The sequence below is a fragment of the Rhinoderma darwinii genome, chromosome 5 (assembly GCF_050947455.1).
Source record: "Rhinoderma darwinii isolate aRhiDar2 chromosome 5, aRhiDar2.hap1, whole genome shotgun sequence".
NCBI lineage: Eukaryota > Metazoa > Chordata > Amphibia > Anura > Rhinodermatidae > Rhinoderma > Rhinoderma darwinii.
This window is the reverse complement of record NC_134691.1, coordinates 214,042,978-214,066,863: the sequence shown is the minus strand read 5'-3', so window position 1 is coordinate 214,066,863 and position 23,886 is coordinate 214,042,978. Positions and strand designations below refer to the sequence as shown.

Sequence of the window (23,886 nt, the reverse complement as noted above, 5' to 3'; positions counted from 1 at the left end):
ACTAACGTGTCATCTGGCAGGTTGACCAACGGGCACAAGGACATTTCATGGATGGCCATCCAGGGAGGACTGCCTCTTAGGTCATTCATGCATGCCCGCAACCTGTGCAAGACCCGGTACTGCCCCAGGTGCCCCTTCACGGAGGAAACATCTTTGCACATTTTCTGGCAGTGCCCCTTTGCACAGGGTCTGTTGAAAGCCTTGGAACATGAACTCAAGGACTCAGTACCCAGGAACAGACTGTCGTACCGCTCGGTACTTTATGGACTATTTCCTGGGAATACCACGGATGGAGCAATCCAGGAAGCCTGGCGCCTTATGAACTGCTTTAAGGACGCTATATGGTTCGCCAGGAACCGTCTGATTTTGCGGAGAGAGAGTGTGTCCGTCCAGGACTGCCGCAGGCTGATCCACAGCCTGCTCAGAGACTATTCCACCTGGGACAGCCCGGACGTCGATGAGGAAGAGGACTGATACTCCCCTTCCCCCCACTCTCCCTTCTTGTGTGTTGTCTTTCAATAAAGCTTCGGGCCTGTGATTTCCCCCTTCCCTATCCCCTCCTACCCACTCCCCTATCCCATCACTTGTCTGTAATGCTTTGTTGTTTGGCTTTAGTGAATGCAAGAATGTTAGTGTAGCATGTGGTGTAATGTATAGCATAGGCTAGCCTGTACTGTGTATTATACTGTCATGTTATGTTTGACGACTGTTATTATTTATTATTTGCTGCTTCATGGCTTGCGCTGCGTCGCAGTAATGTTTGTATGATGACGATTGATTGTCAATAAAGCAATTTTCAATCAAAAATCTGTTCTTATCAGTTTAATATCTGATACGTCCCCTATCTGGGGACCATATATTAAATGGATTTTTAGAACAGGGAGATGGAAATAGAGCTTGCTCTGTCCACTCCACGCATTGACCTGGTATTGCAGTATTTCCAGGACCTGTTGACTAAAATCAGATTCCAAAAGTGTTTTTTCTCTTTGCCATTGTTTCTGTCTTTCTGAAGGGATCTCCCCTTTTAATCCCATTATTTCAACACCTGTTGGACAATGCATTTGTACAGTCATGTGTGATAATGAGCTCATTTATTAAATGCAATTAATGAATACATTGCCACCTCTTGTTGTGTGTGTGTGTGTGTGTGTCTTCTGTGTTTCTGTGTTTCCGGCATTTCACATTGGAACAGCTCATTCACCTTCCTTGTCTTCTCTCCGCCCTCCCTCCCTCCCTCCTAGGTAAGTTAAAGAGCTGCACCTGAGCCAGCCACTGATTGATGCAGCACCACAGTCAAATAGTGGAGTGGAGTGGAGTAGGGGAACAGCAAACAGCCATTAAAGCAGCCAGCCGCCTACCCGCCACAATGGACCTACCTGTGTACACTAGGTGGATGTGATGGAATGTACTGTCGTCCCTACATTTCAAGAAGAAGTAAGAATTGCAGTTGCAACAAACCCTTGCTTGCCTACAAAGAGAGCAGCAATTTGGATTTGTTACTATGTTACCTGGAAGAATAACAAACTGTGCAAGGATGGAGGTTGTAGGAGCAAAGAGAAGTTGTCTGTAAAGTTGGTGGATGCCTATTTTCCATTTTGCAGTCCCTTGTCTCCCTCTTGTGGCCTCCTGGAGGCAAATAAATGTGCAAAAAAAAGACAGCCTGGCGGCCGGCTGTTGCAGTGTTGCCCTCTCAGGCAACACTGAGTGACTGACTGAGCCTCACAGTCTTATATAAAGTTCAGACGGAACTTTGCACGTGTCATAGTGGAGCCCTCAGGATTCCAGAGCCAGCTTTCTGACATCATAATGGGGCCTGCCTCAGAGATAAAAGCCTGGGCCCAGGCAGTGTTGTTCAGTGCTGCTCAGCAGGCAGCACAGGACTGGATTAAAGCTGATACAAGGTGTGAAGGAACAAGGGGTGGCTGTGGGCATGCACTTGCTGCCGCTGCCAGTGTTTATCTGCATGGCAGGAGGGCATTTGGGCGTTGCCAGGAAGGCGTTTTTATGTAGATTCCTCCTCTTTCAGCACTGCATTGTGGTGCAAGCAAAAGAAGCAAATCCTGTCTGGCTTCCTCTCCGGCCTTTATTCACCTCCCGCTTAGTAGCTGTAAATGTGTGTGAGCCTGCAGGGCCCCATGGAATTGCCTAGGAGTAGGCTGAATCGCTGCAAGGGGTGAACAGCAGTATGGGACAGGCTCGGGCAAGGCAAGGGCCGCTCGGGTTATCGCTTCTCGGCCTTTTGGCTAAGATCAAGTGTAGTATCTGTTCTTATCAGTTTAATATCTGATACGTCCCCTATCTGGGGACCATATATTAAATGGATTTTTAGAACAGGGAGATGGAAATAGAGCTTGCTCTGTCCACTCCACGCATTGACCTGGTATTGCAGTATTTCCAGGACCGGTGCACCCTTCCCTTATGTGTTGACTAAAATCAGATTCCAAAAGTGTTTTTTCTCTTTGCCATTGTTTCTGTCTTTCTGAAGGGATCTCCCCTTTTAATCCCATTATTTCAACACCTGTTGGACAATGCATTTGTACAGTCATGTGTGATAATGAGCTCATTTATTAAATGCAATTAATGAATACATTGCCACCTCTTGTTGTGTGTGTGTGTGTGTGTGTCTTCTGTGTTTCTGTGTTTCCGGCATTTCACATTGGAACAGCTCATTCACCTTCCTTGTCTTCTCTCCGCCCTCCCTCCCTCCCTCCTAGGTAAGTTAAAGAGCTGCACCTGAGCCAGCCACTGATTGATGCAGCACCACAGTCAAATAGTGGAGTGGAGTGGAGTAGGGGAACAGCAAACAGCCATTAAAGCAGCCAGCCGCCTACCCGCCACAATGGACCTACCTGTGTACACTAGGTGGATGTGATGGAATGTACTGTCGTCCCTACATTTCAAGAAGAAGTAAGAATTGCAGTTGCAACAAACCCTTGCTTGCCTACAAAGAGAGCAGCAATTTGGATTTGTTACTATGTTACCTGGAAGAATAACAAACTGTGCAAGGATGGAGGTTGTAGGAGCAAAGAGAAGTTGTCTGTAAAGTTGGTGGATGCCTATTTTCCATTTTGCAGTCCCTTGTCTCCCTCTTGTGGCCTCCTGGAGGCAAATAAATGTGCAAAAAAAAGACAGCCTGGCGGCCGGCTGTTGCAGTGTTGCCCTCTCAGGCAACACTGAGTGACTGACTGAGCCTCACAGTCTTATATAAAGTTCAGACGGAACTTTGCACGTGTCATAGTGGAGCCCTCAGGATTCCAGAGCCAGCTTTCTGACATCATAATGGGGCCTGCCTCAGAGATAAAAGCCTGGGCCCAGGCAGTGTTGTTCAGTGCTGCTCAGCAGGCAGCACAGGACTGGATTAAAGCTGATACAAGGTGTGAAGGAACAAGGGGTGGCTGTGGGCATGCACTTGCTGCCGCTGCCAGTGTTTATCTGCATGGCAGGAGGGCATTTGGGCGTTGCCAGGAAGGCGTTTTTATGTAGATTCCTCCTCTTTCAGCACTGCATTGTGGTGCAAGCAAAAGAAGCAAATCCTGTCTGGCTTCCTCTCCGGCCTTTATTCACCTCCCGCTTAGTAGCTGTAAATGTGTGTGAGCCTGCAGGGCCCCATGGAATTGCCTAGGAGTAGGCTGAATCGCTGCAAGGGGTGAACAGCAGTATGGGACAGGCTCGGGCAAGGCAAGGGCCGCTCGGGTTATCGCTTCTCGGCCTTTTGGCTAAGATCAAGTGTAGTATCTGTTCTTATCAGTTTAATATCTGATACGTCCCCTATCTGGGGACCATATATTAAATGGATTTTTAGAACAGGGAGATGGAAATAGAGCTTGCTCTGTCCACTCCACGCATTGACCTGGTATTGCAGTATTTCCAGGACCGGTGCACCCTTCCCTTATGTGTTGACTAAAATCAGATTCCAAAAGTGTTTTTTCTCTTTGCCATTGTTTCTGTCTTTCTGAAGGGATCTCCCCTTTTAATCCCATTATTTCAACACCTGTTGGACAATGCATTTGTACAGTCATGTGTGATAATGAGCTCATTTATTAAATGCAATTAATGAATACATTGCCACCTCTTGTTGTGTGTGTGTGTGTGTGTGTCTTCTGTGTTTCTGTGTTTCCGGCATTTCACATTGGAACAGCTCATTCACCTTCCTTGTCTTCTCTCCGCCCTCCCTCCCTCCCTCCCTCCTAGGTAAGTTAAAGAGCTGCACCTGAGCCAGCCACTGATTGATGCAGCACCACAGTCAAATAGTGGAGTGGAGTGGAGTAGGGGAACAGCAAACAGCCATTAAAGCAGCCAGCCGCCTACCCGCCACAATGGACCTACCTGTGTACACTAGGTGGATGTGATGGAATGTACTGTCGTCCCTACATTTCAAGAAGAAGTAAGAATTGCAGTTGCAACAAACCCTTGCTTGCCTACAAAGAGAGCAGCAATTTGGATTTGTTACTATGTTACCTGGAAGAATAACAAACTGTGCAAGGATGGAGGTTGTAGGAGCAAAGAGAAGTTGTCTGTAAAGTTGGTGGATGCCTATTTTCCATTTTGCAGTCCCTTGTCTCCCTCTTGTGGCCTCCTGGAGGCAAATAAATGTGCAAAAAAAAGACAGCCTGGCGGCCGGCTGTTGCAGTGTTGCCCTCTCAGGCAACACTGAGTGACTGACTGAGCCTCACAGTCTTATATAAAGTTCAGACGGAACTTTGCACGTGTCATAGTGGAGCCCTCAGGATTCCAGAGCCAGCTTTCTGACATCATAATGGGGCCTGCCTCAGAGATAAAAGCCTGGGCCCAGGCAGTGTTGTTCAGTGCTGCTCAGCAGGCAGCACAGGACTGGATTAAAGCTGATACAAGGTGTGAAGGAACAAGGGGTGGCTGTGGGCATGCACTTGCTGCCGCTGCCAGTGTTTATCTGCATGGCAGGAGGGCATTTGGGCGTTGCCAGGAAGGCGTTTTTATGTAGATTCCTCCTCTTTCAGCACTGCATTGTGGTGCAAGCAAAAGAAGCAAATCCTGTCTGGCTTCCTCTCCGGCCTTTATTCACCTCCCGCTTAGTAGCTGTAAATGTGTGTGAGCCTGCAGGGCCCCATGGAATTGCCTAGGAGTAGGCTGAATCGCTGCAAGGGGTGAACAGCAGTATGGGACAGGCTCGGGCAAGGCAAGGGCCGCTCGGGTTATCGCTTCTCGGCCTTTTGGCTAAGATCAAGTGTAGTATCTGTTCTTATCAGTTTAATATCTGATACGTCCCCTATCTGGGGACCATATATTAAATGGATTTTTAGAACAGGGAGATGGAAATAGAGCTTGCTCTGTCCACTCCACGCATTGACCTGGTATTGCAGTATTTCCAGGACCGGTGCACCCTTCCCTTATGTGTTGACTAAAATCAGATTCCAAAAGTGTTTTTTCTCTTTGCCATTGTTTCTGTCTTTCTGAAGGGATCTCCCCTTTTAATCCCATTATTTCAACACCTGTTGGACAATGCATTTGTACAGTCATGTGTGATAATGAGCTCATTTATTAAATGCAATTAATGAATACATTGCCACCTCTTGTTGTGTGTGTGTGTGTGTGTGTCTTCTGTGTTTCTGTGTTTCCGGCATTTCACATTGGAACAGCTCATTCACCTTCCTTGTCTTCTCTCCGCCCTCCCTCCCTCCCTCCCTCCTAGGTAAGTTAAAGAGCTGCACCTGAGCCAGCCACTGATTGATGCAGCACCACAGTCAAATAGTGGAGTGGAGTGGAGTAGGGGAACAGCAAACAGCCATTAAAGCAGCCAGCCGCCTACCCGCCACAATGGACCTACCTGTGTACACTAGGTGGATGTGATGGAATGTACTGTCGTCCCTACATTTCAAGAAGAAGTAAGAATTGCAGTTGCAACAAACCCTTGCTTGCCTACAAAGAGAGCAGCAATTTGGATTTGTTACTATGTTACCTGGAAGAATAACAAACTGTGCAAGGATGGAGGTTGTAGGAGCAAAGAGAAGTTGTCTGTAAAGTTGGTGGATGCCTATTTTCCATTTTGCAGTCCCTTGTCTCCCTCTTGTGGCCTCCTGGAGGCAAATAAATGTGCAAAAAAAAGACAGCCTGGCGGCCGGCTGTTGCAGTGTTGCCCTCTCAGGCAACACTGAGTGACTGACTGAGCCTCACAGTCTTATATAAAGTTCAGACGGAACTTTGCACGTGTCATAGTGGAGCCCTCAGGATTCCAGAGCCAGCTTTCTGACATCATAATGGGGCCTGCCTCAGAGATAAAAGCCTGGGCCCAGGCAGTGTTGTTCAGTGCTGCTCAGCAGGCAGCACAGGACTGGATTAAAGCTGATACAAGGTGTGAAGGAACAAGGGGTGGCTGTGGGCATGCACTTGCTGCCGCTGCCAGTGTTTATCTGCATGGCAGGAGGGCATTTGGGCGTTGCCAGGAAGGCGTTTTTATGTAGATTCCTCCTCTTTCAGCACTGCATTGTGGTGCAAGCAAAAGAAGCAAATCCTGTCTGGCTTCCTCTCCGGCCTTTATTCACCTCCCGCTTAGTAGCTGTAAATGTGTGTGAGCCTGCAGGGCCCCATGGAATTGCCTAGGAGTAGGCTGAATCGCTGCAAGGGGTGAACAGCAGTATGGGACAGGCTCGGGCAAGGCAAGGGCCGCTCGGGTTATCGCTTCTCGGCCTTTTGGCTAAGATCAAGTGTAGTATCTGTTCTTATCAGTTTAATATCTGATACGTCCCCTATCTGGGGACCATATATTAAATGGATTTTTAGAACAGGGAGATGGAAATAGAGCTTGCTCTGTCCACTCCACGCATTGACCTGGTATTGCAGTATTTCCAGGACCGGTGCACCCTTCCCTTATGTGTTGACTAAAATCAGATTCCAAAAGTGTTTTTTCTCTTTGCCATTGTTTCTGTCTTTCTGAAGGGATCTCCCCTTTTAATCCCATTATTTCAACACCTGTTGGACAATGCATTTGTACAGTCATGTGTGATAATGAGCTCATTTATTAAATGCAATTAATGAATACATTGCCACCTCTTGTTGTGTGTGTGTGTGTGTGTGTCTTCTGTGTTTCTGTGTTTCCGGCATTTCACATTGGAACAGCTCATTCACCTTCCTTGTCTTCTCTCCGCCCTCCCTCCCTCCCTCCCTCCTAGGTAAGTTAAAGAGCTGCACCTGAGCCAGCCACTGATTGATGCAGCACCACAGTCAAATAGTGGAGTGGAGTGGAGTAGGGGAACAGCAAACAGCCATTAAAGCAGCCAGCCGCCTACCCGCCACAATGGACCTACCTGTGTACACTAGGTGGATGTGATGGAATGTACTGTCGTCCCTACATTTCAAGAAGAAGTAAGAATTGCAGTTGCAACAAACCCTTGCTTGCCTACAAAGAGAGCAGCAATTTGGATTTGTTACTATGTTACCTGGAAGAATAACAAACTGTGCAAGGATGGAGGTTGTAGGAGCAAAGAGAAGTTGTCTGTAAAGTTGGTGGATGCCTATTTTCCATTTTGCAGTCCCTTGTCTCCCTCTTGTGGCCTCCTGGAGGCAAATAAATGTGCAAAAAAAAGACAGCCTGGCGGCCGGCTGTTGCAGTGTTGCCCTCTCAGGCAACACTGAGTGACTGACTGAGCCTCACAGTCTTATATAAAGTTCAGACGGAACTTTGCACGTGTCATAGTGGAGCCCTCAGGATTCCAGAGCCAGCTTTCTGACATCATAATGGGGCCTGCCTCAGAGATAAAAGCCTGGGCCCAGGCAGTGTTGTTCAGTGCTGCTCAGCAGGCAGCACAGGACTGGATTAAAGCTGATACAAGGTGTGAAGGAACAAGGGGTGGCTGTGGGCATGCACTTGCTGCCGCTGCCAGTGTTTATCTGCATGGCAGGAGGGCATTTGGGCGTTGCCAGGAAGGCGTTTTTATGTAGATTCCTCCTCTTTCAGCACTGCATTGTGGTGCAAGCAAAAGAAGCAAATCCTGTCTGGCTTCCTCTCCGGCCTTTATTCACCTCCCGCTTAGTAGCTGTAAATGTGTGTGAGCCTGCAGGGCCCCATGGAATTGCCTAGGAGTAGGCTGAATCGCTGCAAGGGGTGAACAGCAGTATGGGACAGGCTCGGGCAAGGCAAGGGCCGCTCGGGTTATCGCTTCTCGGCCTTTTGGCTAAGATCAAGTGTAGTACCTGCTCAAGCTGAGGTTAGTAATCATCCCTGCCGGTGGTACGTGGGCCATCGTAGGGGGATGACAGAACGCCGAGGTGAGGGCAGGGAACCACAACGGTCATCGCTCTGGTGTACGCATTTGGTTTAAAGGTACCATTTGTAGGTGACCAGGCGACCGCCGGATCGAGGTCAGGAGGTCGGGTAGTTTGAAAGCCCGAGTTGCTATGTGCCCCAGGGCTGGTGACCCTGGGGTGCCCTAACTCACTGGGGGTGGGATCCCACTGAGTGAAGGCACACTTGCACGCACTCTCTTTCACGCTATATGAGCACACACCTTTATTCTCCCGGCCTTCTGGCTGGGAGATGAGGAATTTTTTTATACCTGGCGGATGTCCAGGCTGTATCACAGCGCACATCCACTTATTTAATTTTGTTTTTCACTGTGTGTTTGTCACGTTTGTCACAAGGATTTTGGGATGCGGTGCCCTTTTGGGACCCTCCTGAGGTCTAGGGGGAAAATGTGTGGCCTTCTGGTTCCTTTTTCCCCTGCAACCCGGCCTCCCTTCTTCGGAGGGGAGGTGCAACTAGGATGCAGGCTCCTAGGTGGACACTGGGGTGGCAGCCCAGGTAGAAGCCTAGGAGTGTGTTTGGGTCTCCCTAAGCTTCGGCGAGGGGGGACCATCGATCCTTGATCCTCTAGGCCTATGGTTTGGAGGGTCAGGGAATGGTTATGCGGGGCCTCTCTCTTTTAAGAGAAGGGCTGCGATAGACCGCATCCTTGTGCACTTTTTGTGTGGCACCTCTGCACTTTTTATGCACTTGGGTGATAGAAAGCACGACTCGGGCTTTTTAAAAAAAAAAAAAAAAAAAAAAAAAAATCTGTTCTTATCAGTTTAATATCTGATACGTCCCCTATCTGGGGACCATATATTAAATGGATTTTTAGAACAGGGAGATGGAAATAGAGCTTGCTCTGTCCACTCCACGCATTGACCTGGTATTGCAGTATTTCCAGGACCGGTGCACCCTTCCCTTATGTGTTGACTAAAATCAGATTCCAAAAGTGTTTTTTCTCTTTGCCATTGTTTCTGTCTTTCTGAAGGGATCTCCCCTTTTAATCCCATTATTTCAACACCTGTTGGACAATGCATTTGTACAGTCATGTGTGATAATGAGCTCATTTATTAAATGCAATTAATGAATACATTGCCACCTCTTGTTGTGTGTGTGTGTGTGTGTGTCTTCTGTGTTTCTGTGTTTCCGGCATTTCACATTGGAACAGCTCATTCACCTTCCTTGTCTTCTCTCCGCCCTCCCTCCCTCCCTCCCTCCTAGGTAAGTTAAAGAGCTGCACCTGAGCCAGCCACTGATTGATGCAGCACCACAGTCAAATAGTGGAGTGGAGTGGAGTAGGGGAACAGCAAACAGCCATTAAAGCAGCCAGCCGCCTACCCGCCACAATGGACCTACCTGTGTACACTAGGTGGATGTGATGGAATGTACTGTCGTCCCTACATTTCAAGAAGAAGTAAGAATTGCAGTTGCAACAAACCCTTGCTTGCCTACAAAGAGAGCAGCAATTTGGATTTGTTACTATGTTACCTGGAAGAATAACAAACTGTGCAAGGATGGAGGTTGTAGGAGCAAAGAGAAGTTGTCTGTAAAGTTGGTGGATGCCTATTTTCCATTTTGCAGTCCCTTGTCTCCCTCTTGTGGCCTCCTGGAGGCAAATAAATGTGCAAAAAAAAGACAGCCTGGCGGCCGGCTGTTGCAGTGTTGCCCTCTCAGGCAACACTGAGTGACTGACTGAGCCTCACAGTCTTATATAAAGTTCAGACGGAACTTTGCACGTGTCATAGTGGAGCCCTCAGGATTCCAGAGCCAGCTTTCTGACATCATAATGGGGCCTGCCTCAGAGATAAAAGCCTGGGCCCAGGCAGTGTTGTTCAGTGCTGCTCAGCAGGCAGCACAGGACTGGATTAAAGCTGATACAAGGTGTGAAGGAACAAGGGGTGGCTGTGGGCATGCACTTGCTGCCGCTGCCAGTGTTTATCTGCATGGCAGGAGGGCATTTGGGCGTTGCCAGGAAGGCGTTTTTATGTAGATTCCTCCTCTTTCAGCACTGCATTGTGGTGCAAGCAAAAGAAGCAAATCCTGTCTGGCTTCCTCTCCGGCCTTTATTCACCTCCCGCTTAGTAGCTGTAAATGTGTGTGAGCCTGCAGGGCCCCATGGAATTGCCTAGGAGTAGGCTGAATCGCTGCAAGGGGTGAACAGCAGTATGGGACAGGCTCGGGCAAGGCAAGGGCCGCTCGGGTTATCGCTTCTCGGCCTTTTGGCTAAGATCAAGTGTAGTACCTGCTCAAGCTGAGGTTAGTAATCATCCCTGCCGGTGGTACGTGGGCCATCGTAGGGGGATGACAGAACGCCGAGGTGAGGGCAGGGAACCACAACGGTCATCGCTCTGGTGTACGCATTTGGTTTAAAGGTACCATTTGTAGGTGACCAGGCGACCGCCGGATCGAGGTCATTAGGCCGGGTAGTTTGGAAGCCCGAGTTGCTATGTGCCCCAGGGCTGGTGACCCTGGGGTGCCCTAACTCACTGGGGGTGGGATCCCACTGAGTGAAGGCACACTTGCACGCACTCTCTTTCACGCTATATGAGCACACACCTTTATTCTCCCGGCCTTCTGGCTGGGAGATGAGGAATTTTTTATACCTGGCGGATGTCCAGGCTGTATCACAGCGCACATCCACTTATTTAATTTTGTTTTTCACTGTGTGTTTGTCACTTTTGTCACAAGGATTTTGGGATGCGGTGCCCTTTTGGGACCCTCCTGAGGTCTAGGGGGAAAATGTGTGGCCTTCTGGTTCCTTTTTCCCCTGCAACCCGGCCTCCCTTCTTCGGAGGGGAGGTGCAACTAGGATGCAGGCTCCTAGGTGGACACTGGGGTGGCAGCCCAGGTAGAAGCCTAGGAGTGTGTTTGGGTCTCCCTAAGCTTCGGCGAGGGGGGACCATCGATCCTTGATCCTCTAGGCCTATGGTTTGGAGGGTCAGGGAATGGTTATGCGGGGCCTCTCTCTTTTAAGAGAAGGGCTGCGATAGACCGCATCCTTGTGCACTTTTTGTGTGGCACCTCTGCACTTTTTATGCACTTGGGTGATAGAAAGCACGACTCGGGCTTTCAAAAAAAAAAAAAAAAAAAAAAAAAAAATCTGTTCTTATCAGTTTAATATCTGATACGTCCCCTATCTGGGGACCATATATTAAATGGATTTTTAGAACAGGGAGATGGAAATAGAGCTTGCTCTGTCCACTCCACGCATTGACCTGGTATTGCAGTATTTCCAGGACCGGTGCACCCTTCCCTTATGTGTTGACTAAAATCAGATTCCAAAAGTGTTTTTTCTCTTTGCCATTGTTTCTGTCTTTCTGAAGGGATCTCCCCTTTTAATCCCATTATTTCAACACCTGTTGGACAATGCATTTGTACAGTCATGTGTGATAATGAGCTCATTTATTAAATGCAATTAATGAATACATTGCCACCTCTTGTTGTGTGTGTGTGTGTGTGTGTCTTCTGTGTTTCTGTGTTTCCGGCATTTCACATTGGAACAGCTCATTCACCTTCCTTGTCTTCTCTCCGCCCTCCCTCCCTCCCTCCCTCCTAGGTAAGTTAAAGAGCTGCACCTGAGCCAGCCACTGATTGATGCAGCACCACAGTCAAATAGTGGAGTGGAGTGGAGTAGGGGAACAGCAAACAGCCATTAAAGCAGCCAGCCGCCTACCCGCCACAATGGACCTACCTGTGTACACTAGGTGGATGTGATGGAATGTACTGTCGTCCCTACATTTCAAGAAGAAGTAAGAATTGCAGTTGCAACAAACCCTTGCTTGCCTACAAAGAGAGCAGCAATTTGGATTTGTTACTATGTTACCTGGAAGAATAACAAACTGTGCAAGGATGGAGGTTGTAGGAGCAAAGAGAAGTTGTCTGTAAAGTTGGTGGATGCCTATTTTCCATTTTGCAGTCCCTTGTCTCCCTCTTGTGGCCTCCTGGAGGCAAATAAATGTGCAAAAAAAAGACAGCCTGGCGGCCGGCTGTTGCAGTGTTGCCCTCTCAGGCAACACTGAGTGACTGACTGAGCCTCACAGTCTTATATAAAGTTCAGACGGAACTTTGCACGTGTCATAGTGGAGCCCTCAGGATTCCAGAGCCAGCTTTCTGACATCATAATGGGGCCTGCCTCAGAGATAAAAGCCTGGGCCCAGGCAGTGTTGTTCAGTGCTGCTCAGCAGGCAGCACAGGACTGGATTAAAGCTGATACAAGGTGTGAAGGAACAAGGGGTGGCTGTGGGCATGCACTTGCTGCCGCTGCCAGTGTTTATCTGCATGGCAGGAGGGCATTTGGGCGTTGCCAGGAAGGCGTTTTTATGTAGATTCCTCCTCTTTCAGCACTGCATTGTGGTGCAAGCAAAAGAAGCAAATCCTGTCTGGCTTCCTCTCCGGCCTTTATTCACCTCCCGCTTAGTAGCTGTAAATGTGTGTGAGCCTGCAGGGCCCCATGGAATTGCCTAGGAGTAGGCTGAATCGCTGCAAGGGGTGAACAGCAGTATGGGACAGGCTCGGGCAAGGCAAGGGCCGCTCGGGTTATCGCTTCTCGGCCTTTTGGCTAAGATCAAGTGTAGTATCTGTTCTTATCAGTTTAATATCTGATACGTCCCCTATCTGGGGACCATATATTAAATGGATTTTTAGAACAGGGAGATGGAAATAGAGCTTGCTCTGTCCACTCCACGCATTGACCTGGTATTGCAGTATTTCCAGGACCGGTGCACCCTTCCCTTATGTGTTGACTAAAATCAGATTCCAAAAGTGTTTTTTCTCTTTGCCATTGTTTCTGTCTTTCTGAAGGGATCTCCCCTTTTAATCCCATTATTTCAACACCTGTTGGACAATGCATTTGTACAGTCATGTGTGATAATGAGCTCATTTATTAAATGCAATTAATGAATACATTGCCACCTCTTGTTGTGTGTGTGTGTGTGTGTGTCTTCTGTGTTTCTGTGTTTCCGGCATTTCACATTGGAACAGCTCATTCACCTTCCTTGTCTTCTCTCCGCCCTCCCTCCCTCCCTCCCTCCTAGGTAAGTTAAAGAGCTGCACCTGAGCCAGCCACTGATTGATGCAGCACCACAGTCAAATAGTGGAGTGGAGTGGAGTAGGGGAACAGCAAACAGCCATTAAAGCAGCCAGCCGCCTACCCGCCACAATGGACCTACCTGTGTACACTAGGTGGATGTGATGGAATGTACTGTCGTCCCTACATTTCAAGAAGAAGTAAGAATTGCAGTTGCAACAAACCCTTGCTTGCCTACAAAGAGAGCAGCAATTTGGATTTGTTACTATGTTACCTGGAAGAATAACAAACTGTGCAAGGATGGAGGTTGTAGGAGCAAAGAGAAGTTGTCTGTAAAGTTGGTGGATGCCTATTTTCCATTTTGCAGTCCCTTGTCTCCCTCTTGTGGCCTCCTGGAGGCAAATAAATGTGCAAAAAAAAGACAGCCTGGCGGCCGGCTGTTGCAGTGTTGCCCTCTCAGGCAACACTGAGTGACTGACTGAGCCTCACAGTCTTATATAAAGTTCAGACGGAACTTTGCACGTGTCATAGTGGAGCCCTCAGGATTCCAGAGCCAGCTTTCTGACATCATAATGGGGCCTGCCTCAGAGATAAAAGCCTGGGCCCAGGCAGTGTTGTTCAGTGCTGCTCAGCAGGCAGCACAGGACTGGATTAAAGCTGATACAAGGTGTGAAGGAACAAGGGGTGGCTGTGGGCATGCACTTGCTGCCGCTGCCAGTGTTTATCTGCATGGCAGGAGGGCATTTGGGCGTTGCCAGGAAGGCGTTTTTATGTAGATTCCTCCTCTTTCAGCACTGCATTGTGGTGCAAGCAAAAGAAGCAAATCCTGTCTGGCTTCCTCTCCGGCCTTTATTCACCTCCCGCTTAGTAGCTGTAAATGTGTGTGAGCCTGCAGGGCCCCATGGAATTGCCTAGGAGTAGGCTGAATCGCTGCAAGGGGTGAACAGCAGTATGGGACAGGCTCGGGCAAGGCAAGGGCCGCTCGGGTTATCGCTTCTCGGCCTTTTGGCTAAGATCAAGTGTAGTATCTGTTCTTATCAGTCCTTGTAAGGATAGATAGCTCGGAGAACCACTGGGGGCTATAAACACTAGCTTAGCGATCCAAGAGCGTTCCAGACGAAGCCGGCGACGAACTGCGGAGAAGAACCAGCGAAGACGACGATCCAGAAGGGAGAAGCCGCCATCGAGGAAGAAGCTCCGGGAGATCGCTGCCGGGAAGAAGAAGGAGAACTTCGGAGAAGAGCCGCCGCTGAAGGGGATCTTCGAAGAAGCTCGGCCGCAGAAGAAGAAGCTCGACGAGGAACCGCTGCGGAAGAAATTTCGTGGAAGAACCTCGGCCAGCAAGGAGAAGATTTGCATAGCTCCGTCCCCTTCGGGAAAGAGCTATCGAAGATCCTCCCCAAGCGACAGGAACAGCTGGAAGAAGCCATGGCCTCAACCAGCAACCCTGCCACCCAGAAGGAGAAGGCTGATGGACCAGGTGAGCCGGCCCAGGCCAGGACATCTCCTCCTGAAGCCTCCTCAAGCCAACAGGCCACCAGGAAGCCGAACCAGGCTGCTCCAACCCTGGAGCCCTGGATGAAGCAGACGGTGGCCCTGAAGCTCAAGGAGGTGGACGGGAGAGTGCCGGACATGACGGAAGAAGTGTTCTGCCAGAAGATGCTCCTGGATCAGGGCTTCGCTAAGCCGGAGACCATCAGTATCCAGGCCTTCATGACCGGGATGTTCTTCGTGACCTTCGCTTCGATCAACATCTGCAGAAGGTACTGGGAGATGGTGAAAGCGGCGAGGCCTGAATCCCCTTTCTCTCGCTTTGTGGGCAACTGCCCTGTCCAAAGAGAGGAAAGGCGGGTGACGGTCTCAATGCGGAACCCACACACCCCCGGCAAAGACATCACCACGCTCCTGAAGCGGTTCTGCACAGTGGTGAGGGAACCCACCCACATCCTGAACGGACTCGGCTTCTGGACTGGCAAGTGGTCGGTAATCGTCCGACTGAACAAGGATTCGAGCGCGGAAGACGGCCTCCAGCACCTGCCCCAGTCATTCTCGCTGGGCAACTCCTACGGCCTCATCTATTACCCGGACATGCCGCAGATCTGCAGGAGATGCAGCAAGAAGGGTCATTCGGTGAAGGACTGCAAGGAGGACGCCTGCAAGAACTGCCGGGTAACAGGACACGAGACCAAAGACTGCCCGAAACGGACAATGTGCAACCTCTGCGGACAAGCAGCCCACTCTTACAAGGACTGCCCGAAGAGGGATCGATCCTGGGCAACTGTAGCAGCGAAAGCTCCAGCCAGAGGGAACCCCGCCCCAGCCAGAGCTCCAGCGGCACAGAAGACCGGGAAAAAGAAGGATGGTAAGAAGACGACAGTCCCTCCCCCCCCTCTCCCGGCCCTCCCTCGCCCTACCCTTCCCACCCTCCCTCGCCCGGCCCTCCCCACCCCCCCGTCCCCAACCCCTGTCACCCCCACTGAGGCTCTCACCTTCTCCTACCCACCCATCTCAGTGGTCCTGTCACCTGCACCTCTCCCAACCCAGCCTCCCTTCTCCCCAGCTCCAGCAGCACTAACATCTTCCCCTCCAGCTGCTGGAGTCCTCTCCCTGGAGGATTTTCCCCCTCTTGTCTCCTCAGGTGCCATCCAGAGGAAGAGAAAGGTGAGGGACAGCCCAGCTGCTGAGTCCTCAAAGCGACAAGTCGTGGAAATCTGCGAAGATTCCCTTGCGCAGCAGGAGGAAATGGAGCAGATGGTGGAGGAACTCGTGTCTGAACCTGAGGTCATCGACTTCACAACAGACATCCAGGTGGCTACAATCCTGGAACAATTTCTGTCAGAAGGCCTGCTGGATCTTTCGGACCCGCCAGGCGAGGAGGATCCGCCCGACCGGACTGGTAACTAAGGTGTATCGTTTGCACTAACCTTCTTTATTCTCCCCCATGGCTGCTAAACTTAACATCTTTAGCCTCAATGTGAGGAGTGTTAGAGATAGGACTAGATGTCAGATGGTGCTAACTTTTCTTTCCAAGCAGTCGAGTGATGTATTTATGCTGCAGGAATGTACTCTCCCCTCTTCCAGGTCATACCATCATCTGGCCAGGCAGTGGACCCATGGCCCGTCCTACTGGTCTGGTGGGGGCGACTGTAAGTCTGCAGGGGTTGCCATCCTGATTAGGGGAAGCGTATTTACTGTTGACTCTGTCCAGGAGCTCGCCTGCGGCCGCTTGTTGGTCGTAGACGGTTCCTGGGCAGGAGAGCCGATTAGGCTCATCAACGTATACGCTCCCCCTATGAAGGCTGAGCGCCTGGAACTATTCCAGACCCTGCGGACCCAGCTCGCCACCACTAGGGCAGTGGTGATGGCCGGGGACTTCAACTGCCCCATCGAAGAGGATGGACGAAGTTCCGGCACTTCAATCAAGCTGGATGTCAGTTCCAAACTGCTTATCGAGATGGTAACCGAAGCATCCTTGCAGGACGTTGTGGGCTCCATGGGGATCGGCTCTGTGAACTATTCATGGAGCCGACCCGATGGCTCACTTCGTTCTCGGATTGACTTTGTGTTCACCTCCCGGGCAGTCAAGCAGCATGGGCACTCCATGGTCCCCTGCTTCTTCTCTGACCACAGGGCCATTCTCTTCCAGGGTGCCATCGGCCACGGTTTTCCTCCCGGCCCTGGCTCCTGGAAGCTGAATTGTGCCCTGCTGGAAAGAGAGGAGGTACTGGCGGAACTTAGAGACGCCTATATTGTTTGGAGGAATGATAAAGTTTTCTTTGACAAAACCTGTGACTGGTGGGAATATGTTAAAGTTGAATTTCGTTGTTTCTTTCAGGCAAAAAGTCGTCAACAGGCGTGTGAGAGGAAGAGAGACTTCAGAGAGATGCAGCGTCAGCTGCGATCCCTGCAAGACCTCCTTCAATGCGGCTGGGACGTCAGGAAGGAGCTGGAGGAAGCCAAAAAGGGCCTGAAAAGGCACTTTGAGGAGGAATCCAAGCGAATTGTCTTTCGTTCCAAGGTGGAGAACCTGGAGAAGGGTGAGAAATGTAACTCGTTCTTTTTCAGGAAACTCCATGCCGGCCACACGCCCCTGAAGGAACTCCGAGATGAGACCGGAAACATGCATTCTGGGAAGAAGGAGGTGATGGGAGTCGTCACAGACTACTACCGAAGCCTCTACTCCCGGAAAACCACTGACCCCGAAGCCGCCGATAAATTCCTGTCAGGTATCACTAATCATCTTGATCCTGCAGGTACGGAGGCTATGGACGTACCCCTGACGGTGGAGGAACTGCTCTCTGCCGCTAAATCCTTCAGACCCGGCAGGACCCCGGGCAGTGATGGTCTCCCAGCAGAGCTCTATGTAGCGCTGGGGGACTTGATCTGTCCGGACCTGCTGGAGCTCTATGAGGAGATGGTGGTGGAGGGTAGAATGCCACCGTCCTTGAGAGAAGGCATGATCACGATCTTGTATAAGCGGAAGGGGGAGAGATGTGACCTGAAAAACTGGCGTCCCATCTCTCTCCTGAACGTGGACTACAAGATCCTCGCCAAAGTATTGACCAACAGACTGAAGGTTGTCATCGGACAGATCATCGGATCGGACCAAACCTGCGGCATTCCTGGCCGTAGGGTGGCCGACAGTCTTGCCCTGGTGAGGGACACGGTGCATTACATGCAAAGCCGCCGTACACACGCGGCCCTGGTCAGTCTGGATCAGGAGAAGGCTTTTGACCGGGTCTCTCACGAATTCATGGGTAAGGCTCTGCGTAGGCTGCGGCTTGGCAGGTTGTTCTGTTTGTATGTTAACCTGATGTATTGCGACATTTACAGCTCGGTGCTGGTGAACGGCTGGAAGACTGACCCCTTTCCTGTATCGTCGGGGGTTAGACAAGGCTGTCCTCTTTCACCTCTCCTTTTTGTTTGTGTTATAGAGCTCTTCGCAGAGGCTATCCGGCAGAATGGAGAGATCAGAGGGATCACCGCACCAGGTCCAGGACACTTCGAGGTCAAATGCTCGCTGTACATGGACGACGTGACCGTCTTCTGCGCTGACCAGAGTTCGGTGACTGCACTCGTCCAGACCTGTGAGGAGTTCGGACGCGCTTCAGGGGCAAAAGTCAACTGCGGGAAGTCGGAAGCCATGCTCTTCGGAAAGTGGTACCTGCCTTCTCCTGCCTCCTTCCCGTTTACTATCAAGCCGGACTTCATCAAAATTCTGGGAGTCTGGTTCGGTAAGGAAGGTGCAGCCCTAAAGTCGTGGGAAGAACGCTTGGCCAAAGTCAACCAAAGGATCGGACTGTGGAGCCTCAGACAACTCACTATTGAGGGCAAAGCAATGGTCCTGCGTAACGAAGTCTTGCCTGTGCTACAATACACTGCACAGGCATGGCCCCCTCTTGCAACGGTCTCGAGGGCCATTACCAGGACTGTGTTTCGCTTCATCTGGGGCTCGAAAATGGACAGAGTAAAGCGGACTGTTATGTACAAGGAGCCCCGCAAAGGTGGGAAGGGTATACCCGACATTCCCACTCTGCTGCGGATCGCTTTTGTATGTGACTGTGTTCGTAGGACTCTGAGGACAGCAAACGGCTCTGCGGGCAAGGCCATGTCCCGCTACTTCCTCCTTCCCCTCTGGCGAGGTTTTGGCTGGGACAAGTGGGACAGCTCCTTCCCTTACAACTGGCACGCTCCCTGGTTCTACGGAGATGTCGTCCGGTTTGTGAGGGAGCATCAACTGGAGGGTCTTAAGCCCGACTTGTGGAAACCTAAGACGATCCACAAGCACATCAGAGCAAAGGACTCACTGGAGTCTGTTCCAGGGCTTCATGCCGACACGTTGGAGACTGTTTGGACTAACGTGTCATCTGGCAGGTTGACCAACGGGCACAAGGACATTTCATGGATGGCCATCCAGGGAGGACTGCCTCTTAGGTCATTCATGCATGCCCGCAACCTGTGCAAGACCCGGTACTGCCCCAGGTGCCCCTTCACGGAGGAAACATCTTTGCACATTTTCTGGCAGTGCCCCTTTGCACAGGGTCTGTTGAAAGCCTTGGAACATGAACTCAAGGACTCAGTACCCAGGAACAGACTGTCGTACCGCTCGGTACTTTATGGACTATTTCCTGGGAATACCACGGATGGAGCAATCCAGGAAGCCTGGCGCCTTATGAACTGCTTTAAGGACGCTATATGGTTTGCCAGGAACCGTCTGATTTTGCGGAGAGAGAGTGTGTCCGTCCAGGACTGCCGCAGGCTGATCCACAGCCTGCTCAGAGACTATTCCACCCGGGACAGCCCGGACGTCGATGAGGAAGAGGACTGATACTCCCCTTCCCCCCACTCTCCCTTCTTGTGTGTTGTCTTTCAATAAAGCTTCGGGCCTGTGATTTCCCCCTTCCCTATCCCCTCCTACCCACTCCCCTATCCCATCACTTGTCTGTAATGCTTTGTTGTTTGGCGTTAGTGAATGCAAGAATGTTAGTGTAGCATGTGGTGTAATGTATAGCATAGGCTAGCCTGTACTGTGTATTATACTGTCATGTTATGTTTGACGACTGTTATTATTTATTATTTGCTGCTTCATGGCTTGCGCTGCGTCGCAGTAATGTTTGTATGATGACGATTGATTGTCAATAAAGCAATTTTCAATCAAAAAAATCTGTTCTTATCAGTTTAATATCTGATACGTCCCCTATCTGGGGACCATATATTAAATGGATTTTTAGAACAGGGAGATGGAAATAGAGCTTGCTCTGTCCACTCCACGCATTGACCTGGTATTGCAGTATTTCCAGGACCGGTGCACCCTTCCCTTATGTGTTGACTAAAATCAGATTCCAAAAGTGTTTTTTCTCTTTGCCATTGTTTCTGTCTTTCTGAAGGGATCTCCCCTTTTAATCCCATTATTTCAACACCTGTTGGACAATGCATTTGTACAGTCATGTGTGATAATGAGCTCATTTATTAAATGCAATTAATGAATACATTGCCACCTCTTGTTGTGTGTGTGTGTGTGTGTGTGTCTTCTGTGTTTCTGTGTTTCCGGCATTTCACATTGGAACAGCTCATTCACCTTCCTTGTCTTCTCTCCGCCCTCCCTCCCTCCCTCCCTCCTAGGTAAGTTAAAGAGCTGCACCTGAGCCAGCCACTGATTGATGCAGCACCACAGTCAAATAGTGGAGTGGAGTGGAGTAGGGGAACAGCAAACAGCCATTAAAGCAGCCAGCCGCCTACCCGCCACAATGGACCTACCTGTGTACACTAGGTGGATGTGATGGAATGTACTGTCGTCCCTACATTTCAAGAAGAAGTAAGAATTGCAGTTGCAACAAACCCTTGCTTGCCTACAAAGAGAGCAGCAATTTGGATTTGTTACTATGTTACCTGGAAGAATAACAAACTGTGCAAGGATGGAGGTTGTAGGAGCAAAGAGAAGTTGTCTGTAAAGTTGGTGGATGCCTATTTTCCATTTTGCAGTCCCTTGTCTCCCTCTTGTGGCCTCCTGGAGGCAAATAAATGTGCAAAAAAAAGACAGCCTGGCGGCCGGCTGTTGCAGTGTTGCCCTCTCAGGCAACACTGAGTGACTGACTGAGCCTCACAGTCTTATATAAAGTTCAGACGGAACTTTGCACGTGTCATAGTGGAGCCCTCAGGATTCCAGAGCCAGCTTTCTGACATCATAATGGGGCCTGCCTCAGAGATAAAAGCCTGGGCCCAGGCAGTGTTGTTCAGTGCTGCTCAGCAGGCAGCACAGGACTGGATTAAAGCTGATACAAGGTGTGAAGGAACAAGGGGTGGCTGTGGGCATGCACTTGCTGCCGCTGCCAGTGTTTATCTGCATGGCAGGAGGGCATTTGGGCGTTGCCAGGAAGGCGTTTTTATGTAGATTCCTCCTCTTTCAGCACTGCATTGTGGTGCAAGCAAAAGAAGCAAATCCTGTCTGGCTTCCTCTCCGGCCTTTATTCACCTCCCGCTTAGTAGCTGTAAATGTGTGTGAGCCTGCAGGGCCCCATGGAATTGCCTAGGAGTAGGCTGAATCGCTGCAAGGGGTGAACAGCAGTATGGGACAGGCTCGGGCAAGGCAAGGGCCGCTCGGGTTATCGCTTCTCGGCCTTTTGGCTAAGATCAAGTGTAGTATCTGTTCTTATCAGTTTAATATCTGATACGTCCCCTATCTGGGGACCATATATTAAATGGATTTTTAGAACAGGGAGATGGAAATAGAGCTTGCTCTGTCCACTCCACGCATTGACCTGGTATTGCAGTATTTCCAGGACCGGTGCACCCTTCCCTTATGTGTTGACTAAAATCAGATTCCAAAAGTGTTTTTTCTCTTTGCCATTGTTTCTGTCTTTCTGAAGGGATCTCCCCTTTTAATCCCATTATTTCAACACCTGTTGGACAATGCATTTGTACAGTCATGTGTGATAATGAGCTCATTTATTAAATGCAATTAATGAATACATTGCCACCTCTTGTTGTGTGTGTGTGTGTGTGTGTCTTCTGTGTTTCTGTGTTTCCGGCATTTCACATTGGAACAGCTCATTCACCTTCCTTGTCTTCTCTCCGCCCTCCCTCCCTCCCTCCCTCCTAGGTAAGTTAAAGAGCTGCACCTGAGCCAGCCACTGATTGATGCAGCACCACAGTCAAATAGTGGAGTGGAGTGGAGTAGGGGAACAGCAAACAGCCATTAAAGCAGCCAGCCGCCTACCCGCCACAATGGACCTACCTGTGTACACTAGGTGGATGTGATGGAATGTACTGTCGTCCCTACATTTCAAGAAGAAGTAAGAATTGCAGTTGCAACAAACCCTTGCTTGCCTACAAAGAGAGCAGCAATTTGGATTTGTTACTATGTTACCTGGAAGAATAACAAACTGTGCAAGGATGGAGGTTGTAGGAGCAAAGAGAAGTTGTCTGTAAAGTTGGTGGATGCCTATTTTCCATTTTGCAGTCCCTTGTCTCCCTCTTGTGGCCTCCTGGAGGCAAATAAATGTGCAAAAAAAAGACAGCCTGGCGGCCGGCTGTTGCAGTGTTGCCCTCTCAGGCAACACTGAGTGACTGACTGAGCCTCACAGTCTTATATAAAGTTCAGACGGAACTTTGCACGTGTCATAGTGGAGCCCTCAGGATTCCAGAGCCAGCTTTCTGACATCATAATGGGGCCTGCCTCAGAGATAAAAGCCTGGGCCCAGGCAGTGTTGTTCAGTGCTGCTCAGCAGGCAGCACAGGACTGGATTAAAGCTGATACAAGGTGTGAAGGAACAAGGGGTGGCTGTGGGCATGCACTTGCTGCCGCTGCCAGTGTTTATCTGCATGGCAGGAGGGCATTTGGGCGTTGCCAGGAAGGCGTTTTTATGTAGATTCCTCCTCTTTCAGCACTGCATTGTGGTGCAAGCAAAAGAAGCAAATCCTGTCTGGCTTCCTCTCCGGCCTTTATTCACCTCCCGCTTAGTAGCTGTAAATGTGTGTGAGCCTGCAGGGCCCCATGGAATTGCCTAGGAGTAGGCTGAATCGCTGCAAGGGGTGAACAGCAGTATGGGACAGGCTCGGGCAAGGCAAGGGCCGCTCGGGTTATCGCTTCTCGGCCTTTTGGCTAAGATCAAGTGTAGTATCTGTTCTTATCAGTTTAATATCTGATACGTCCCCTATCTGGGGACCATATATTAAATGGATTTTTAGAACAGGGAGATGGAAATAGAGCTTGCTCTGTCCACTCCACGCATTGACCTGGTATTGCAGTATTTCCAGGACCGGTGCACCCTTCCCTTATGTGTTGACTAAAATCAGATTCCAAAAGTGTTTTTTCTCTTTGCCATTGTTTCTGTCTTTCTGAAGGGATCTCCCCTTTTAATCCCATTATTTCAACACCTGTTGGACAATGCATTTGTACAGTCATGTGTGATAATGAGCTCATTTATTAAATGCAATTAATGAATACATTGCCACCTCTTGTTGTGTGTGTGTGTGTGTGTGTCTTCTGTGTTTCTGTGTTTCCGGCATTTCACATTGGAACAGCTCATTCACCTTCCTTGTCTTCTCTCCGCCCTCCCTCCCTCCCTCCCTCCTAGGTAAGTTAAAGAGCTGCACCTGAGCCAGCCACTGATTGATGCAGCACCACAGTCAAATAGTGGAGTGGAGTGGAGTAGGGGAACAGCAAACAGCCATTAAAGCAGCCAGCCGCCTACCCGCCACAATGGACCTACCTGTGTACACTAGGTGGATGTGATGGAATGTACTGTCGTCCCTACATTTCAAGAAGAAGTAAGAATTGCAGTTGCAACAAACCCTTGCTTGCCTACAAAGAGAGCAGCAATTTGGATTTGTTACTATGTTACCTGGAAGAATAACAAACTGTGCAAGGATGGAGGTTGTAGGAGCAAAGAGAAGTTGTCTGTAAAGTTGGTGGATGCCTATTTTCCATTTTGCAGTCCCTTGTCTCCCTCTTGTGGCCTCCTGGAGGCAAATAAATGTGCAAAAAAAAGACAGCCTGGCGGCCGGCTGTTGCAGTGTTGCCCTCTCAGGCAACACTGAGTGACTGACTGAGCCTCACAGTCTTATATAAAGTTCAGACGGAACTTTGCACGTGTCATAG

At 49.9% G+C, this 23,886-nt stretch overlaps 11 non-coding genes and 3 pseudogenes across 11 annotated transcripts; all 14 read left to right on the top strand.

The window, feature by feature from the left end:
• Positions 1 to 773: 773 nt before the first annotated feature.
• Positions 774 to 960, top strand: LOC142654407 (U2 spliceosomal RNA). Its single transcript, XR_012849028.1, has one exon. It is a non-coding gene; the product is annotated as a U2 spliceosomal RNA (small nuclear RNA).
• Positions 961 to 2,223: 1,263 nt separating this feature from the next.
• Positions 2,224 to 2,414, top strand: LOC142653349 (U2 spliceosomal RNA). The gene has a single exon (XR_012848285.1). It is a non-coding gene; the product is annotated as a U2 spliceosomal RNA (small nuclear RNA).
• Positions 2,415 to 3,696: 1,282 nt separating this feature from the next.
• On the top strand, positions 3,697 to 3,887 carry LOC142653348 (U2 spliceosomal RNA). Its single transcript, XR_012848284.1, has one exon. It is a non-coding gene; the product is annotated as a U2 spliceosomal RNA (small nuclear RNA).
• A 1,286-nt stretch (positions 3,888 to 5,173) lies between these two features.
• LOC142653347 (U2 spliceosomal RNA) lies at positions 5,174 to 5,364 on the top strand. The gene has a single exon (XR_012848283.1). It is a non-coding gene; the product is annotated as a U2 spliceosomal RNA (small nuclear RNA).
• A 1,286-nt stretch (positions 5,365 to 6,650) lies between these two features.
• On the top strand, positions 6,651 to 6,841 carry LOC142653346 (U2 spliceosomal RNA). Its single transcript, XR_012848282.1, has one exon. It is a non-coding gene; the product is annotated as a U2 spliceosomal RNA (small nuclear RNA).
• Positions 6,842 to 8,127: 1,286 nt separating this feature from the next.
• LOC142654681 (U2 spliceosomal RNA) lies at positions 8,128 to 8,197 on the top strand (annotated as a pseudogene).
• A 790-nt stretch (positions 8,198 to 8,987) lies between these two features.
• LOC142654087 (U2 spliceosomal RNA) lies at positions 8,988 to 9,177 on the top strand. The gene has a single exon (XR_012848867.1). It is a non-coding gene; the product is annotated as a U2 spliceosomal RNA (small nuclear RNA).
• A 1,286-nt stretch (positions 9,178 to 10,463) lies between these two features.
• Positions 10,464 to 10,533, top strand: LOC142654680 (U2 spliceosomal RNA; annotated as a pseudogene).
• A 787-nt stretch (positions 10,534 to 11,320) lies between these two features.
• Positions 11,321 to 11,512, top strand: LOC142654300 (U2 spliceosomal RNA). The gene has a single exon (XR_012848986.1). It is a non-coding gene; the product is annotated as a U2 spliceosomal RNA (small nuclear RNA).
• Positions 11,513 to 12,798: 1,286 nt separating this feature from the next.
• On the top strand, positions 12,799 to 12,989 carry LOC142653344 (U2 spliceosomal RNA). The gene has a single exon (XR_012848280.1). It is a non-coding gene; the product is annotated as a U2 spliceosomal RNA (small nuclear RNA).
• Positions 12,990 to 14,275: 1,286 nt separating this feature from the next.
• Positions 14,276 to 14,377, top strand: LOC142654492 (U2 spliceosomal RNA; annotated as a pseudogene).
• A 5,536-nt stretch (positions 14,378 to 19,913) lies between these two features.
• Positions 19,914 to 20,102, top strand: LOC142653861 (U2 spliceosomal RNA). Its single transcript, XR_012848715.1, has one exon. It is a non-coding gene; the product is annotated as a U2 spliceosomal RNA (small nuclear RNA).
• Positions 20,103 to 21,390: 1,288 nt separating this feature from the next.
• Positions 21,391 to 21,581, top strand: LOC142653343 (U2 spliceosomal RNA). The gene has a single exon (XR_012848279.1). It is a non-coding gene; the product is annotated as a U2 spliceosomal RNA (small nuclear RNA).
• Positions 21,582 to 22,867: 1,286 nt separating this feature from the next.
• On the top strand, positions 22,868 to 23,058 carry LOC142653342 (U2 spliceosomal RNA). The gene has a single exon (XR_012848278.1). It is a non-coding gene; the product is annotated as a U2 spliceosomal RNA (small nuclear RNA).
• The last annotated feature ends 828 nt before the right edge of the window (positions 23,059 to 23,886 follow it).